Source organism: Orbicella franksi, chromosome 3 (assembly GCF_964199315.1).
Source record: "Orbicella franksi chromosome 3, jaOrbFran1.1, whole genome shotgun sequence".
Classification (NCBI taxonomy): Eukaryota; Metazoa; Cnidaria; class Anthozoa; order Scleractinia; family Merulinidae; genus Orbicella; species Orbicella franksi.
This window is the reverse complement of record NC_138147.1, coordinates 26,396,564-26,407,837: the sequence shown is the minus strand read 5'-3', so window position 1 is coordinate 26,407,837 and position 11,274 is coordinate 26,396,564. Positions and strand designations below refer to the sequence as shown.

The following is an 11,274-nucleotide window of genomic DNA, read 5'->3' as shown; positions in this document are numbered from 1 at the left end:
AAGATGGAAATGAATTATTTTTAACGAAGGCTCTTGGCATTCATAGCGCTGAAAGTACGTGTTATTGTATACGAGAACACGCAGCGTAATTTGAACTAGCATTTAACTCTCGCTGAGTCATTTCAGAACATCTGTATGCATGGTTATTTCGTGTACGAGTCGATCACTTTGAGGAGAATGACCAAGCCAATCTTGTGCGCCTTATTCCTGATAATTGCTGAGGCTAATGAAGGTGAGTGGCAACAAAGTTTTCCTCTCTGTCCTACATCTTCATCCATTTGGTATTTAGAAGAAAACTGATATCAGATTTGCCACCAAAGAACTAATATTCCTTGATGTCCGAAGTACAGATAGATCTACCGTCTTTTTATAGTGTTTTGCTAACGACCTGCAAACATTCTTTGTCAATTTTGGTAGGGTCATCATTCTTGCATCTTTTTCTCCCACTGATTGTTCTGTCCTTCAATGTGTGCATAAGCAGAACGTGTCCATGTAAATATTTACTATTTATTTTTTCATCGGCTACAAATACAGGAATTTTTATCGTCATTTCGTCTTGCCTAATCGTACAACTTTACTGGCTCACAACTCCTAAAACAAAAACTTCAACCATATTTGTCTGAATTTATGAAAACAGTGTTAAAGACTTTGCACCAAAATAGCGGGCATGTTTTTGGAAAATCGGTTAGAAAATGTACATAAATATGGCCATGTCGCACCGAGAGTGCTATCTACCTCGTGTACTCTTAATAGAGTCCATACCATGCCTATACAAGCCTTTGAAGTCGCTGCAAATGAGTCGAACGAGCCAAACAAAACTAAATTAGAGATTACATTGATCATTTGGTTCGTCGCGGCAGTAATTTAGACTGGCTTAAACTTTGCGATTTCACCTAAATGACCTCACTATGTCTTTACTGTGGATTAAATTAGCCAGTCACGCTAACAAGAGCATGGTAAGCAGTGGAATCGGTTATTTACCTCTATATTTCAGCCAAAAAGTAGCCGTTACGTGACATTTCATTTCAATATCTGACCGGATTCGCAAAAACATAGCCATAGAATTTGACTTGTCACTGATAATCTTGCTACAATTCTGTCCTAGAGCTAGCTTTCCACGAGGCTTATCGTAGCTCAAATAGCAGCAAATAACTCTCCTGTATGCCTTTTGAGGCCAGGAAGACTAAATTCACCGTCTTTTCGTTGAATCATGAATTGTACAATTTAATTAAGAGTGCTTTTAACATGAAATTGGAGTCTAAATCAACACGAACGTACAGATATCAAAAGCGCGGCGGAGAGCCAATCTATTGCTTTCTAAAGGCCTGCATCGTCCTAAATGGACTGAACAAGAGCTCCCTACATCGAGAATCGATTGAAATTCAAACAAACTAGGCCATAGTTAGCAGTAAGCGAACATTCAACATGTTGTCGTTACGTCAATTATCGCCCGGAAACCACGCAAATAAATTTCTTCCCCGCTAGCGAATCACAGACAGTTCTGATACTTAGCTAAGCCGAGAACGCCTAAAATTGATAAAACAAGGAAATTCTACTCACGATCAGCGCTTGAACTCATGTTCTTCTCTCTCCTCGTGGCCATGTTTTGCTCGCAAATAGCAATGTCCCGGATGTACTTCAATTTTGTAGAGCGCGGAATGGCACATCCAGATTTCAACAAATTTTTTTAAAAGTCTTTAGCTACATCAAAGTTCAGGACAAATGACGACACCAGCAGCTAGAGATGTCTAGTCCATTGCACGTCTAAGCCCTAGATTGATGTGGCTAAAGAGTTTTGCCGTCTAAAGCAAGCACAACATTATCGCCACAGGGCAAACGGCCTACTGTTAGGGGACTAAATGTGACCCGCACAGTTTACACATCTCCTCAGGCTCGCCTCACGTACGATAATGGACGACGCTTACTAGCAAATCGTTAGACTTGGGCCTTCATTGGACTTAATAATGTCCTCGGGCAGACTTCCTTTAGACAGCAAATACAGAACGCTAATCGTTGTAAATCTAGAGGAGTTTAATTTAAGAATGCGCCAGTTTCCAGAACTGCCTTACTGTTTACAACTTTAAATATTGAGGAGAACATTGTGCCTCCAAGAACAATCATACCTATGTTTACTGCTTTAGTAGTTTACGTTAATGAGATTCGTGTTGTCACAGTGACTCACCAATGCTATTTTACTGTCTTATTGTTGTTGTTGTTGTTGCTGTTGTTTTTAAATTCAACATAGTCCATTCCGATGATCAGGACTGCAGGAAAATTAAATTCAACGCGCAAACTATGGATAAGGTTCTTATACATCACGTGATCAGGAGTGTGAAACTTCCCAGCCAAGACTTGTGTGAAATAAGCTGCTACAAAGAACCAGACTGTGTGTCTTACAACTACGGCCCAAAGCAAAGTGAGAAACCATGGTGCGATTTGAACAACCGCACTTATTTGCAAGTCTCAACTGACGATTTTGTAATGAAAGAGGGTTATACTTACCGAGACGTGTTGGTAAGAGTGAGAACTTTAAATCAATTTCAATCAATCCGTCGAACGATCGTTAGATCAATTACTCAAACCAACTTTAGTTTAAGATGCTGACATATAATAGCGTAAACGATTCTGGGCTTAGCATAGCTATGTTCAATAACATCTTCAAAATAATTATTTATAATGTTTAATTTATTAAGGTAGCTCGATAGGCTGAAAAATGACGACGTTCAGGAAAAAAGATCTTTTTACCCAGGCAGTGAGGCCTGGGTTTAAATTTCGGCTCCCTTTTTTTTGTTTTTTTGTTTTTTTTGTTTTTTTTTTTTGTTTCCTCGTTCAGTCACAAATCGCCGTTTGGTCTCTAAAGCGCATGCGTCAACTGTGCATGCGTACAACACATGGAATTTACAGAAGTTGTCGTCGTGAGAAGTTAGCACGCATTCCATGATTTCTAGGGCGATGAAATCAGTTACAAACGAACACACCGTTCGAGGTAGACCAACACTAAAGGACATTAAGCGTTTTCGGAACGGGTCGGTCTGCAAATCAATTTACGAGCGAACATTTTGAGTGAATTTATCAAGAATCATGTTATACCAAAGGAGCCATCAACCGGGCTATCAACTCTTCATCTTGATAAAAAGCATCTTTAGAAGCGTCATCGCATGATCGTGAAACGAGTAAGAGAGCAGAAAGGTTAGAGAATTTGTTTACGAATGTATCTGTTCGAGTACACCTAAGTAAAACGCTCTGAGAAACTTCGTTAAGTATAATAAAGATAAAATTTCGAACTAAACAATACTTTCTCGTTATTTTCTTGTAACAGAGTTATGTGTCATCACAAGAGTGAAACCCATGTAGCGAATTACTGTACATTTAAGCTGAAAGAAACTGATGTACATGTATGTTGACCCTAGCAAAACAATTCTTGGCTTGCATTGTCACGCAATCCTGACGCAATAAAAAATTTATTTGAAAACAATTTAGCGGATTAAATCAAGAAATTGTGATGTTATAGGAGATTAATAAAGATGACACTTCGCTAATTTTTAAGTCTGTGCGTTTTACCAAGCTCAGATTTTCGTCGAAATATTTAGCACGAATTTACAGAGACCAGTACCTCCGCGGTACGCCGACATTGCGGCCGGAAAATAGTGTAAACATCTGGAGCTAACTTTGGCTATCTAGGCGACTGATTATCTGTACTGAACAAACAAGCATTTACATAAGCACTTTTCCTAGTACTTTAAGTGCTGATTGGGCTAAAAATCACGAAATAAGTGTATGTTTTTCGACAAACGCGTTCGTAGGTCTATGTCACGCACCGCCATAACTCGGAAATTCAAAATGTCTCGCTTGCTTGAGAAACGCAAATAAAAACGACAAAGGCTGAGGAAAATAGACTGAAACTTTTATAGGCTGATATAAACACGTTGACTCTTTTCACGCCCTAAAGACCTGCAAACGAGTAATAAACTATTAATCGATTCCAAGAAATGAAATCAAAAGCAGAAGAGCTTAAGCACATCGATTCGATTGAATTTCGTACAACTTCAAATGCATAACATTTAGCTCACTTGTAATATTGCTTGTGCTTCTCAGGATAACGACTGCCTGGGTACACGCAGTTTAAAAAAAAAAAAAAAGGTATGTAAGAATTAAAGCCCTTGAACACTTGCAAAAAGTATTTCGAAACGATCTTGCTGAATTTGCCTCTAGATGAGTGTAAAATTTAAGGAAATTAAGTTAATGATAGTAATTTTTTTTTTCTCGCGTACCAACGGCGACGGTTTTTTACAGTCAGAAAGTGACCACAAATATAGATCAGTTTGAACAAATAAGAACGAAAGTTTGTATAAAAGCTATTAAGACATGCACAACTACTTGTGACAAGCGTTGCCTGAATCACCGTCACAGGGTCATTCATTTCCCTGACAAAATGTAATATTTCCTACAACTGCGGGAACCTTTTTACAAAACACAACAACCATTACCCTCCCCCGATAAGCAACCTGCAAACGCCACCCCTTCCCCCATCCCTCCCTCTCCACCCCTACTTACTGGCTTGTTAAATACTTAATACATCGTTTAACTTTAAGTGCACTTTTCAGAAACGTCTACATTTGTACCAACTGATATCACGGCAAAATTTAAACTATGGAAAGTATTTAAGATAAATTCCTGAATTTTGGAGCACTCAAAGACTAATAGTATCGTGATGCAATCAACCAAAAAAAAATCGTAACATTTTAAGATCTGTCACGTGACACTAGATAATTTGTCCACTGGGTTTGGTGCAAATAAGCCTGTAACAAGCACTGAAAACAAGAGTTAACTGTCACAACTTTGGTTAATTGCATAGAACGAAAAAGAAACTTACAAGATAAGCTTGCTGGAAAGTTAAATCTTGTTTTGTAAAAGAGCAGGACCTGTTGGCATCAATACTATAAATTAAAACCATAAAAGGGTGGGCTGATTGCCGTAGCAACCATTTTAAGTAAAACCTTCAAAAATTATTTTCTCTTCATGAGTACAATCACACGCAATTAATATTTCTTCACCATATTTAAACAAACCTTTGAGCCTATTGAGCCACTTTAGACCAAGAGAGACAGTAGACACTGATGAACGGTGGCCCTCTAAGATCAAGATCACGATTTACAGAAGCAGAGAAAACCTGTATACAAACTTAGTTGATCTAAACATGATCGTTTAGGAATTAACCTCTCAGTAATCGTGGTTACACCTTATTAATTAAAATCTATTTCAGAATTCCTGTCTAAGCAGCCCTTGCCCGAGTCACTCCGAATGTCAAACAGGGTTTGGTGAACGAGGATACCGATGTGTTTGTTTTCAAGGTTACTATGGAAATAAATGTCAATTAGGTAAGGGAAATGACATTAATTCAAGAGTCTCTTTTTATGAACAGAACCTTCCTAGCCTGAAAGAATAGGTCGGCATAAAAAAGAAAACAAAATGACATTGGGCTTAATGCGATTGGCCAAAATTCCATCCAGCCATGGTAGCTCCATAAACACTACCCTTAACAATAGCGAGGAGGTTAAGCTTTTCTACCGTGTAACGTTTACGTTTGTCAATGTAATTTTGCTAAAATTTTTTTTTTTTTCAGGTATTAATGACTGTTCTGAGGCTCCGAAGACAACTGGAATTTACACAGTTTTTAATCACGGTTTTCAGCCATTTCCTGTCTACTGTGATCAGTTAACTGACGGGGGAGGTATCTTATATGTTTTATTGTTAACTCCTAATTGTGCTTTCAGTTTTAAGAAGCATTTGACAAGGTAGTATTCGATCAGAAGAAGAAAGTTAAACCACAATCGATTTCGGTATCATCGGAATTCACTTTTCAGCACTACATGTACATCATATATTTACATCAATCTTAACAGCAATTTAATCCAGAAAATTTTATTTTATATTTTATGCTACTTGAGTAGGTCATACGAAATCCATCCGATTCCCATGATTGTCATAAGAGGGGTCTCACGTTACGAGTGGATGTGGTTTCATCATCGATGCATCCAACATTCTTGTGTAATACGGGCTATACACAGCCAATTTCGTCTTCTTTAAGGTAAATATTTATTTGCGTATGCTATTTTTTCCTGTTGTTAAGGTTGGACAATGATATTCAAAGTTGTTGGAGGAGTAACTTCACACCTTATTGACCAGTTGTGGTCTTCATCCGACACTCTGGCTGAAGACATTGACGCAGCACTAGACACAACTTCAGCCCACCAAGGACACTACAAAAACCGCTTTGTACAAAACTGGCAAACTTTTAACCCTCAAGAAGTAAGTAGAAATGAATAGGGTAATCAAAACATTTCTATTACCGTTGCAAAGTATCTGAATAGCAAGACAGTGCATTTTTTAATCAAACTAATGATCAAGTTATACAAAGGGCACGATGACAAGTAAGGCGTTTGAAGTCAAAATAGCAAAGAAATTCCCCTAGTCGCATCATGCCACTGAAACCGGGAAAAGCTTCGGCCTGATGAGCCACTTGGCTCATATGCAGACTTTACCTTACATGAAATCGACTAAACTGAGGGTTTTTCTGGTGTCGTCGTGACTTCGACTGTGATTGGCTTCATGTTTTGTTTTTTGTTTTTTTGTTTTTTGTTTTCTGTTTTCTGTTTTCTGTTTTCTGTTTTCTGTTTTCTGTTTTCTGTTTTCTGTTTTCTGTTTTCTGTTTTCTGTTTTCTGTTTTCTGTTTTCTGTTTTCTGTTTTCTGTTTTCTGTTTTCTGTTTTCTGTTTTCTGTTTTCTGTTTTCTGTTTTCTGTTTTCTGTTTTCTGTTTTCTGTTTTCTGTTTTCTGTTTTCTGTTTTCTGTTTTCTGTTTTCTGTTTTCTGTTTTCTGTTTTCTGTTTTCTGTTTTCTGTTTTCTGTTTTCTGTTTTCTGTTTTCTGTTTTCTGTTTTCTGTTTTCTGTTTTCTGTTTTCTGTTTTCTGTTTTCTGTTTTCTGTTTTCTGTTTTCTGTTTTCTGTTTTCTGTTTTCTGTTTTCTGTTTTCTGTTTTCTGTTTTCTGTTTTCTGTTTTCTGTTTTCTGTTTTCTGTTTTCTGTTTTCTGTTTTCTGTTTTCTGTTTTCTGTTTTCTGTTTTCTGTTTTCTGTTTTCTGTTTTCTGTTTTCTGTTTTCTGTTTTCTGTTTTCTGTTTTCTGTTTTCTGTTTTCTGTTTTCTGTTTTCTGTTTTCTGTTTTCTGTTTTCTGTTTTCTGTTTTCTGTTTTCTGTTTTCTGTTTTCTGTTTTCTGTTTTCTGTTTTCTGTTTTCTGTTTTCTGTTTTCTGTTTTCTGTTTTCTGTTTTCTGTTTTCTGTTTTCTGTTTTCTGTTTTCTGTTTTCTGTTTTCTGGTTTCTGGTTTCTGGTTTCTGGTTTCTGTTTTCTGTTTTCTGTTTTCTGTTTTCTGTTTTCTGTTTTCTGTTTTCTGTTTTCTGTTTTCTGTTTTCTGTTTTCTGTTTTCTGTTTTCTGTTTTCTGTTTTCTGTTTTCTGTTTTCTGTTTTCTGTTTTCTGTTTTCTGTTTTCTGTTTTCTGTCTTCTGTCTTCTGTCTTCTGTCTTCTGTCTTCTGTCTTCTGTCTTCTGTCTTCTGTCTTCTGTCTTCTGTCTTCTGTCTTCTGTCTTCTGTCTTCTGTCTTCTGTCTTCTGTCTTCTGTCTTCTGTCTTCTGTCTTCTGTTTTCTGTTTTCTGTTTTCTGTTTTCTGTTTTCTGTTTTCTGTTTTCTGTTTTCTGTTTTCTGTTTTCTGTTTTCTGTTTTCTGTTTTCTGTTTTCTGTTTTTTTTGTTTTTTGTTTTTTGTTTTTTTCACACCTGCCGGGTTTAAGGTACCTTACACTCGCAAAGTCTTACGAGAGGCGGACATATTAAATCTGGTTAATACATGTTGTGTAACTGATAATTAAATTACACAAATTATTATAAGTGATTATATATTTGTAGGCCAAGGTTGTGCTGTACAGTGGTGGAACGGAAGTCGCCTCTCTCAAGTTCAACGCTGTAGAGACAGACAAATTGAGCTGGTTTTCATAAGAAAATCTTGTTCAATCACCATGGACGGATTTAAAAACTGCAACAAACTTACAGGCCTTTAGCATTAATGGTGCTGACCGTATCTTTGAGATCAGCGGCCGTTACACAGGGTGTTCGACAGACTATGGTTGGTTTTTGATCCCGAAAGGCAACTGCCCTTGGGAAACTCGTCTTCCTCAAGCTAGTATTTTATACAGCAAACTGGATACCTTTGTCAACTGGAATCAATATGGTATGAAAAAGGTTCGCAACGTTGAATACAAAAGGACAGATACAATCGACTGAAAAAGTTCTAGATAACTATTTCCGAGCATCAGTACGTGCTTTGTCGAAGTACGTACAAGATGCCAACCATGCGAAACATGATGAGATTCCATGCTGCTATAAAAGAAGTACTGATCAGACTTTTGACCCATTGGAACGGTCTTTTTATCTTCTATGACTCCTTCCGTTAATTCAAAATATTTTTGTTCAACGTTAAAGAAATTTAAAGGGTATGGGTATTGGTCAAATTATAGTAAGTCCAGAACTTAAATTTCTTTTGAGGTGAGCAATATACGACTATGGCGTTCTATCACGTGATAATTACGTCACGAATAAAAACAACAGCCATGCTGGATCCGTCATCTTGGATTTCTTGATCTTTTCCAAACGTCAGAAAGGAAAAATGAAGAAAAAAATTAGGCAAAATCAATAATACAATACTTTGATGTCCTAAAAATGTAAAAATTACTTCATGAATGTTATTTTCTAAAAGCCAAAAAATTCAAGACCTAAGGAAACATTTCTCAGGTCATGCATCAATTTCACCCTGTAAGTCTACCATCAACTTCCGGATACAATGAAATATAACGTCAAATTGGTCTTCGTCTATGGTAATATTTTGATATAATGTCGCAAAGTCTAGCAGCTTTCTCTTGAATACTGTAAAAAGTTGTCAACGGTTAAAGTTGACCCAGGTACCTGACTTCTGTCAGTGAAAAGAGCTAATATGAAAAATAGCTAAGATAATTTTACTTTTTCTTCCTTTTCTAGCTGATGTTGGAGTTGCAGAAGTAATGGTAATATACATTCGCTGATGGTTTGTTTACACGTAAACAATAATAGCAATAATGGCAAAATTAAAGTTACCAAAAAAACCTCATAGCTGGTAATGTTTTGAATAAAAGTAAGAAAAATGCATCGAGAATTAAGCTCTCAAGCTGACCCTGCGAGAGAAAACTGAACGTGATCAGGTTTTCCATATTTCAATTAGAATAGAAGTTTTGCGTTAGTTGAAAACACAACAAAACACGCATTAAGCACACTTAGAAGGTTTGACATTAACTTTCTGGAGGATGCTTGGGAATTTAATCCCGAGAAATTAGTTAAAGTGAGATTTCTAAATAGTATTCAAAAAGCTACCGTGCTGTAAGTAGATTTTTAGTATTTTTATATTTTTGCACTTATTGCTCGAACTCTGAGCGGAATCCGTCTGAAAAGCATAAGTGTAGGCAAGAGCATAAGGCTGTTAATAGTTGCTTTATGCAGTTACGTAGAGCACAAGACGACCAATGCAGGAACTTCACATTTTGGTATGCCAAGATTATTCTTTCCCAGATTGTTTGGGGTGTATGTGGAATCAAGCTCTTGGTAGTCGCTGTGAACCTTAACACGGTTAATAGCCGTTAGGAGTTAAAGATGAAAAGAATTCACAGTGGTGATAGGTGTCGAAAAGAGCATCGATCGTGCTACACCGTGTTGGTGCTAACGCAAGATCGCCTGCATCGGATATACTTTGTTTGACGAAGTCAGCGCATATTGGGAGAACTACGAAGAAATTAATGGCTTTTTAGAAAAAAAAATTAACAGCAAGAATGCTACAATAGTGGTAATTGGAAATCCATGGCGAACGGAAGGCAGAAAAGCCTACAACTATTCTTTTAGACCACCAACGTGTGACACTAGATTTTGCAGGTTCTAATTTTTGCGATTTCTGTTTTTTTTTTTTTTTTTTCCGATCTGCAAATTAAAGTCCTGCAACAATTTTCTCCACAAATGCTTGCTCCACTGGCAAAATTAGTCATACAAACCTCACATGTACAATTTTATTGAGGCTATTTCCTTGTAAAACGTCTATTTAAATAAAAGGATGAAATTGCCCATGGTATACACTACAGTTGCAGCCACTGAAACGTTTACAGACGAGCGGTTCCGAACGGAAAGTGCGAAGTCAGCAAACCTCAGTTAATGGCAGCAATAGGGCTAATATCTATTGTGAGGGGAGAATCTGCCAATATTCATGACCTTAAAAAATGCCAACACTTAGCAGTTAAGTGAAAGTCCAATAACCATGGTAACCACCGGTCTATCTGTATTATCGCGTAACACCTTGTAGCGAGAGCTACCTGAAGTTGTAAGTTGTTAATATTTAAAAGCAGAATAACTGACTGCCTATGATGGAATAGCCTAGAACAGCAATGAGCTCATTGGCAGCCAATAGGGCTTTAGGATTACTAAACGAAATATTAGATCACTTGTTTAGAGTCTAGCATAAATACAGGTGTTTTGCAAATTGTTCTTCGGTTACGCCCCCGGTGGTGGGACGCCGGATACCACTATCCCGTACTGGTTATGTTTCACGTTCTGACTGCGTTGTTGGATTAAACTCTACTGTTGGACCCAAGTTACTGCGTATTCTCTGTCTTCCCGTTGGTTTGCTTTGCTGTAATTGATCCCGAGACCTCTAGGACTCTGACAAACTCCGTCACTGCAAGCGTGTTTCCCTCTGGATTGCTGTAACAAGGATAACAACTTAAGCGGCCCAAAAACCTGTAATCACACTACAATAGGACAATCACATGACTTTTGGAGGGCATATAGTTTATTTGTGGCCCGAGTAGCATCATTTGCGCTCGAGTGGAGCGAGGGTGCAAATGATGCTACGAGGGACAGAAATAAACTATATGCCCTCCAAAAGTCATGTGATTATCATTATTATCAATACACACGGCCAAATCGTACAAATTCATTTAAATTAATAAGAAAAAAATGTTTAACAGAGGTGTAGCATGAAACTATGATATGAAAAGTTGTTGCCACAATACGATCAGCTAAACAAGAGCCAAATAAAATTCCTTTCTGTTTACAATAAAAGTCAAATATGATCTAGTTTTAAAAAGATTAATGACAATGATTAGCAAAAATCAAATGACTGCCTTCTAAGCTCCCGCCATTCCTCTCTGCCGCGGCGA

General features: G+C 37.3%; 1 pseudogene; it reads left to right on the top strand.

The window, feature by feature from the left end:
• Positions 1-5,964: 5,964 nt before the first annotated feature.
• LOC145483137 (uncharacterized) lies at positions 5,965-8,379 on the top strand (annotated as a pseudogene).
• Positions 8,380-11,274: the final 2,895 nt, after the last annotated feature.